General features: G+C 40.5%; 1 non-coding gene across 1 annotated transcript; it reads left to right on the top strand.

Annotated features, from left to right (window-relative positions):
• Positions 1-416: 416 nt before the first annotated feature.
• LOC124097799 (U1 spliceosomal RNA) lies at positions 417-580 on the top strand. Its single transcript, XR_006853372.1, has one exon. It is a non-coding gene; the product is annotated as a U1 spliceosomal RNA (small nuclear RNA).
• The last annotated feature ends 5355 nt before the right edge of the window (positions 581-5935 follow it).

Genomic DNA, 5935 nt, shown 5'->3' with positions numbered 1-5935 from the left:
ACAGCGCACGACTAAGACTTGTTCATGCCAGAATTTTTGCAGACATCGAAAAGGCAAGGAATATTTAAATCTTTTCAGTCACACCTGCAGAAGTCTTTTGGAGACAAATGAGGGGTGGTTCCTTAGAGCCAACTCATCCATAAGGAAACTGTGAAAGGAAAAAAGCCATGAAGGAGAAACTGACGTCACTACAAGAGGCGGGGATATGTAGATAAGAGTACGATGATTGCTGGTTCGAGAGCGTTTTTCTCGCGGCAAAATTTCCAGCAAATATCCCGGAAATTGTAGCTTGATCTGCAACATATAAAGAAGTGTGTAGTTTGAAATAGAACACCTAAAGAACTTGAAACTGGATTGACCGTGACTAAGTAGTGTGTTAAGGACGAGGGTGAAGTGGCACAAGTTGGCAGCAACTCATACTTACCTGGCAGGGGAGATACCATGATCACGAAGGTGGTTTTCCCAGGGCGAGGCTTATCCATTGCACTTCGGATGTGCTGACCCCTGCGATTTCCCCAAATGTGGGAAACTCGACTGCATAATTTGTGGTAGTGGGGGACTGCGTTCGCGCTTTCCCCTGGCTTGTTTGTTAAGAATAGATAAAATTTAACGAAGTTGTGAATATGCCACAAAGCTTTCTAGTGTGGATGTTGGCTAGATGTTTGTGTAAAGTTATCGTTAGTCTACTGAATCTTGAGTACTTTTTTATTACTTAGTCATATCCCAATTGGAAACTGAATTGGGTTTTTGTTTTTTTTTGCGCAATGATGCGCTTGCTTTATTCAGTTTGTGCGATTAAAGTAGGAAAATGGAGGAAATAAAACTACCAGTAATTATGATAGTGAATCTTAACGATTTAGTTAGCATGATTAAATGTTAATTTCAAACATGACAGCCTATGTCGTTAATTGTTTGTTTGCTAGGGACTGACATAGCAAAGTACTGCAGATAGGAGTGGTTAAACAATGACGTTTATTTTCTCTCCAGGAAGTTTTAAACCGCCCAAGTAAGATCAAGGTACTGACAGACTTGGGTTCCTCAGTCCTTGATTTTTGAGATACTGTATATTTGCTGCTTCTTCATACTGTGATCTTAGCCTCTGGGCTGTCCTTCCTCTTTGAAGGACATTCATAAGTCATTGCGACTGGAGATGTGTATAGCACTTGCCTGCCATTCATGAGACCCTGGGTTCTGTCCCCAGTACTGCAAAACAGAAAAAGACACTATTGTTGAATTACATTCCCACCCTAAGGATCTCATTGTAATTATTCACTCCCCCCCCCCCCCCCGCCCCGACCATCTGTACTGGGCTGGGGATTGAACCCAAAGCCTTATGAATTCTAGGCAAGCCTCTACTACTCCCTTCTTGATTTTATTTGTTGCAGTGCTGGAAGTCAAACCCAGGCCTCATGCATTGCAGGCAAGGCCCCCATCACTGAACATCATCTCTTTAAACACTCTAAACAAACACCTAAGGTACTGAAAGTTAAAACATTTGAATGGGGGGGGGGGTGAGAGCTCCCAATTTTGTTCATAACAATTAGTCATCTAAATCATAATGATACTATGCCATTTTCTGGGCTGGAGTTGTGGCTTAGTAATAGAGCACTTGCCTAGCAAGTGTGAGGCACTGGTTTTGATCCTAGCATTACATAAAAACAAATTAAAGGCATTGAGTCCATATACAACTGAGAAAAAATTTTTTAATTAAAATGTAATTTTCTAATACCTGGAAAAAGAAAAGGAAGAAGGTGGGAAAAAGAGGAATGACAGCTTGCTATAAAACTTTGGTTCATATGCATTTAAGACCAAACTATTTTCTGAGCACTTTTTTGGAGAAAGTTATGCCAGGTGTGGTGGTGCATACCTGTAATCCCAGTGCCTTGGGAGGATGAGGCAGAAAGATTGCAAGTTAGAGGCCAGTTTCAGCAATTTAGTGAGGCCCTGAGCAATTTAGCAAGACCTGTCTCAAAATTAAAAATAAAAGGGACTCAGATCAATGTAAACACCCCTGAATTCAATCCCTAGTAACAACAACAAAAAGTTGTGATGCTGTTGGATTACTAGAATACTGCTTGTAGTCAGTGACATGGATATTAACAGATACCAAAAAAATAAAGAACTTAATTTAGTACTTTCCACATGTAGTCCCTGGATAAATCAAGGAAGTGTTACTTCTCAGTTGGTTGCTATGTCACAGTTGCTAATTCTAGTGTTTTGGGAGGCTGAGGCAGGAGGATCACAAATTCAAGGCCAGCCTCAGCAACTTAGCAAGACCTTGTCCCAAAATCAAAAATATAACTAGCTGGGAATGTACCTTATGTTAGAGCACCCTGGGTTCAATCCTAGTACCCCCCCCCCACACCCCCCAAAAGTGTTACTTTTCAGTAACCTACAATCCCTGAGCCTCCTGGCTGAAGATCCATTAAATGTATCAGTCTTTTTGACTTTTTCTTTTACTTCACCTCATTTCATACCTTCTGTGCTTCCCCACGTAGCTTGAAGCCCTTGAGGTCCATTCTTGGGGATTTATGTCAATGGGATTTGTTGTCTTATTGTCTGTAGAACATAACACATTGCCACTTATCTGCCTTGCAAGACTATAAACATTGTGGTAGCAATGATCTAATTTTAGGTGTTTTACTCATTACCTGTCACATTTGAAACACGTAGTAGATGTCTTAGCCCATTTTGTGCTGCTATGATGAAATGTCTGAAAACTAGTTATTTGTGGTAGAGAAGTTTATTTCTCACAGTTCTGGAAGCTGTGAAGACCAAGTTGGAGGGACCAGCTTCTGAAGAGGGCCTTCTTGCTGCTTCATCCTGTGATAGAAGGAGGGAGGCACATGTCTGTAATCCCAATGACTCCGAGGCTAAGAAAAAGGATCCCAAGTTCCCAAGTTCAAGGCCTGCTGTGGAGATGACTGAGCTACATCCCAGTCCTTTTTTTTTTTTTTTTTTTGGTACCGGCTATTGAACCCAGGAACATGTAACCACTATGCAACTTCCCCAGCCATTTTGAAAAAAAATTAGGGGACTGGAGATATAACTCAGTTGGTAGAGTGCTTTCCTTGCATGTACAAGGCCCTGGGTTCAATCACCAGCAACACACACAGACACACACACACACACACACAAATCTATCTATCTATCTATCTATCTATCTGTCTATCTATATTTATATTTTAGAAACAGGGTCTCACTGAATTGCTTAGGTTCTTGCTAAATTGCTGAGGCTGGCTTTGAACTTGGGATCTTCCTGCCTCAGCATCCTGAGCTGCAGAATCACGGGCATGTGCAACCACATCCAGTAGTCTCAGTACTTTTTAAATTTTATTTTGAGACAGGATCTTGCTAACTTGCTCAAGCTGGCCTCAAACTTAAAATCATCCTGCCTCAGCCTCCCACATTCTGGGATTACCAGCCTGCAGCAACTCACCTGGGTCAATTCTTTTTTCTTTTTTTTTTTGGTGCTGGGGATTGAACCCAGGGCCTTGTGCATGTGAGGCAAGCACTCTACCAAATGAGCTATATCCCCAACCCCTATTCTTTAACAATAAATAACATTAATGGCAGACACAATGGTACATGCTTGTAATCCTATCAGCTCGAGAGACTTGAGGCAGAAGGATTGAAAGTTTGAGACTAGTCTCAGTAACTTAGTGAGGCTCTAAGTGACTTAGGGAGACCCTGTCTCAAAATAAAAATAAAGGGCTAGGAATGTAGCTTATTGATAAATGTTTCCTTGCTTCATTTCCCAGTACCAAAGCAACAACAACAAACAAAAAACAGTAACATTGAGCATAAACATTAATCTCATAGAGTTTCTGTAATTGTTCCCCTAAAATCCTCTTCACTACAGTTGACCCTCTGAATTCATGAATTCTACATCCTTATATTCAACCAACCTTGTATAGAAAATTATTTATTTTTGTGGTGCTCGAAATGAAATTCAAGGCTTCATGCATGCCAGGCAAGTGTTCTACCACTGAGCTACATCCCTAGCCCCTAGAAAATATTTTCAAAAACTTGCATCTGTACTAAATTTATACAGGCTTGTTATTATTTTCTAAACAATATAGTATAATAACTATTTACCTAGATTTACATTGTATTAGTTGTTCTAGATAATCTAGAGGTGGTTTAAAGTATACTGAGTGAATTCTAGCCATTTGGGAGTTTGAGGCAGGAGGATCCTAAATTCAAGGCTAGGCCAGCCTCAGCAAATTAGCAAGGCCCTAAGCAACTTAGTCTCAAAATAAAAAATAATAAGGGCTGGGGATGTGGCTCAGTGGTTAAGTTCCCCTGGGTTAAATCCCCATTAACCCCTTACCCCCAGGGGGTAGGATGCATGTAGGTTATACACAAGTACTGTGCCATTTTATATAGGGGACATGAGCATCTGTGGATTTTTTTTAATATTTATTTTTTAGTTGTAATTGGACACAGTACCTTTGTTTTATTTATTTATTTTTTTTTGTGGCGCTGAGGATCTAACCCATGGCCTTGCATATGCAAGGTCAGTGCTCTACCGCTGAGCCACAACCCCAGCCCACATGTGTGGATTTTGTTATCTGCAGGGGTCCTGGAGCCAGTCCCCTTTGGATACTTAGGAACAATTGTATTAATGAAGGTGAACAGGTTTCCAAATGTAAAGAATCTATTTTGCTTCTTTGTATTTTTGGTTCAGTTAGAATACGTATGCTCTCTTTTGAAACAGGATGTCTCGGGCTATTCATCTTCCAGTCCCCTGTCCTGTTCGGCTTGGTACCTTAAGAAATGACTCCTTGGAAGCTCAGCTTCATGAATATGTCAAACAAGGGAACTATGTGAAAGTGAAAAAAATTCTTAAGAAAGGTAAGTACTATGTTAAAATAGCAGGGGCAATTTAATCTACTTTTTCTTTTTTTTTTTTTTGGTACTGGGAATTGAACCCAGGGGTGATCTACCAGTGAACTACATCTCTGCCTCTTTTTATTTTTATTTATTTACTTATATATTTGGTACAAGGAATTGAACCCAGGAGCACCTGGGACTGAGTCACATCCCAGCCCTTTTTATTTTGAGACAAGGTCTCACTAAGTTGCTTAGGGCCTTGCCAAGTTACTGAGGCTGATTTTGAACTTGCAATCCTTCATTTTCAGCCTCCTGATCTGCTAGGATCACAGGCATGCACCACTGTGCCCAGCCACCTCTTTTTATTTTTTATTTTTAGATGTGGTCTTGCTAAGTTACCCAGACTGGCCTTAAACTTGGGATCCTTCTCCCTCAGCCTTTCAAGTAGCTAGCTTTATAGGTATATACCACCACAGTGGCTTTAGTCAACATTTCTGAATAGTGTTTAAAGAAAATCTAGGGACATTGTAAAACTATGAGTAATTACTAAGGGAAATCCAGTAGTTAATTTAGGAATGAAATGTTTCCTACCAATGCAGTCTTTATTCAGTAGTGGAGGCCTTAAATCCTGTTTGGAGGCTGTTCTTCTGCCAACCCCCCCCTTTTTTTTCGGGGAGCAGTATACTGCAGATTGTAGTGAGGGTCTCTTTACCACTGAGCTACATCCCAGCCCTTTTTTAAAAAATTTTTTTAAGTTGTTGATGGACCTTTATTTTAATTATTTGTATGTGGTGCTGAGAATCCAATCCAGTGCCTCATGCGTGCTAGGCAAGATCTCTGCCACTGAGCCACAACCCCAGCCCCCCCAGGCCTTTTTAATTTTGCTAAATTTAGGGCCTTCCCAAATTTCTGAGGCTGGCTTTGAACTTGTGATCCTTTTGCCTCGGCCTCTCAAGTTGCTAGAATTACAGGCTTATGCCACTGTGCCCAGCAATAAATAAATAAATTATTGATGTTTAATTGTAGTATGGATGGGGTTAACAGGTTAAATTGGATATGAAACTGGACTTCATCTGTGTCTGGGAATTATGTGTAAAGT

Source organism: Marmota monax, unplaced genomic scaffold, assembly GCF_021218885.2.
Source record: "Marmota monax isolate L192 unplaced genomic scaffold, Marmota_monax_Labrador192_F-V1.1 WCK01_AAM20220418_F8-fsc01208, whole genome shotgun sequence".
Taxonomy (NCBI): domain Eukaryota; kingdom Metazoa; phylum Chordata; class Mammalia; order Rodentia; family Sciuridae; genus Marmota; species Marmota monax.
The sequence above is the reverse complement of the archived record's forward strand: the minus strand, read 5'-3'. Positions and strand labels throughout refer to the sequence as shown.